Genomic DNA, 2063 nt, shown 5'->3' on the forward strand with positions numbered 1-2063 from the left:
ACTTTAGGCACAATATGCAGTATACTACAAGTATATCAGTGATTATAGAGAGTAGACAGCTGGTGTATGGCCATGGGTCATACACTATAGATCACACACAATATGGACTGTGGTATAAATATGGGTATGTGAGAGGATATAATGCAGTGTAGTACAGTAGTGTGGCAGTAGTGAGTAAGCATGAGGCAGCAGTCAGTGAGGCACAGTTAGGATAGTAATGTTCAGTCACTGGAGGAAGGTGTGTGTGGTTGGGGATATCACCATGAGAGCTTTGACATGGAAAATTTAAACACTTTGTCATTACGTGTGATCTTCATAACTGCTGCCTGGATAGCTCTAAACCGTCTCTGCTGCTGCAAGTGAAAGGTTTTGTTCTACAATGGGATTTCCACAACTGACACAATGACAAAAGCGCCTCTTGATGGATTTCTGACATGGAAATTAAACAAATCATAACAATCATAAACATTGAATATGGTTAAAAATGGGACACAGACACGTTAAGTGAACCTTGTGTAGGCTGGTTGTCAGTGTGTATCTGCAGTAATTTAGTACAAAACCTGTCACACTGAAATAAAACATTCAACATTCATTGAGCTGTGCTGATTTTTTTATTAGATCCCATTCATGTTCCATCATAGTTCAACATGTGAAGTTGATATGGTGTCATACAGTGGGAAATTATGACAGCAGCTTCTGTTATAGGAGATTTACATCCTATAAATAAAATGATGGGTATGTGGAGGGAGAAGTGAGCAGCTCCGTTATGTCGTGTTTCATTATCACGGTGGGGAGCTGCCTGGATAATATAACGGAATGCTCCTCCACCCCCACCCTGCCTTCCCATCCCAGATCAATGCAATGCAATGCCTGGTGGGTACTGAAGTCTTCACAACACAAAGAAGAGCCGTGTTCGCAACGCCTACAGAGGAGCTGCAGCTTCCAGCGAGAACTACCCGTACCGAGATGCTCAGCTCGGGATGGTTTCCGGTAAGTGCGTAAAATGTTTGGACCGGGCAGTGGAAGAGGGGGAAAGTGTGAGGTGAGGAAATGACCGGGCTGCTATTTTTAAACTAATTTCAAAGGAGGAGGCGGAGGAGGCTGAGCCAAGAGAGAAAGGTAATGTGAGTGCTGAGGTCCTCAGGGAGCAAAAGAAGCCACAGTGGCTGAGTTTGGAGGGAAGATTTCTACGCAGACAATAACCGAAGTTGCTCTCCAACTTAGCCGATACGAAACAAGCCGGCATCGCGAGTAAAATGCACGTTTGCATTACAGCACTGCGCGTAAACATCTCGGTTCAATGCACATCCAGGGTGCTATAGGGTGAATGTTTTTGTGCTCCCCTCTTCGCTGAAATCACTGCTGCTGTTTCACCACCTGAAACTCCATTTTCCACTGATGCCTGCACAGGCGTCCATGCACAACAAAGGATGCATGTGATCTCCGGCATGTAGATGGTGTGTGTTTGTGTGTGTCGATATTTGTAATCGGGTGACTCTGTCAAGTCGGATGCACCTTTAAGGTCTGTATGTCGAGTGTTTTTCCCCCATTGAAGTGCGTCATGTTGTGTGGAAAAAGCATTTATAGGCCTCTAGAAACGCTGTGAGAATTTGTCTGCAGGCACAGAGAGGGGATGCTGCTTTCCAAATCAAAGCACTTGGAAGTATATTGTCATTTCTGAGCGCACATAATTGGTTTTAAAGACAGAAAACGAAGGCCTTTTTGCTTCAAATTATTAATCAGCTAATTTTAAAGGGTTGACACATGGATTGATTATCTGGTTCATAGCCTAGTGCATGTGGAAGCGAACTAAAAAAGAGCAATAATGATATCTCGTGAAAAGAATGCGTAAAACTGTATTGTGTCATATTTTAATTGTGTTTCATACAAAACGTCGTTTAGAGAGAGAGAGATAAAAAAAATAAAAAAAAGAATTTGCGGCGCTTTTATTTTGAAAGCTGTGGCCGGAAGTCGTCGTCTCCGCTGTGGCCGTTGGAGCCGTTCACTCATCAGCGTCTCGAGTCCACTGGCGCGAGATCCGCTCTCGGAGAAGGAGGCAGGTC

At 44.0% G+C, this 2063-nt stretch overlaps 1 protein-coding gene across 4 annotated transcripts in view; it reads left to right on the forward strand.

Moving 5' to 3' along the window:
- The first annotated feature begins 853 nt into the window (after positions 1–853).
- The window catches only part of phactr4b (phosphatase and actin regulator 4b), a 23485-nt gene continuing 22275 nt past the window's right edge, over positions 854–2063 (forward strand). For 2 of the 4 annotated variants that reach the window (XM_019263274.2, XM_019263295.2), the window contains exon 1: positions 997–1119. The gene's annotated coding sequence lies outside the window, so the exon portion shown is untranslated. Of the gene's footprint in view, positions 1120–2063 lie in introns of all 4 variants that reach the window. The other 2 variants (XM_027286877.1, XM_019263287.2) reach the window with 2 other exon arrangements.

Source organism: Larimichthys crocea, chromosome XIII (assembly GCF_000972845.2).
Source record: "Larimichthys crocea isolate SSNF chromosome XIII, L_crocea_2.0, whole genome shotgun sequence".
Classification (NCBI taxonomy): Eukaryota; Metazoa; Chordata; class Actinopteri; family Sciaenidae; genus Larimichthys; species Larimichthys crocea.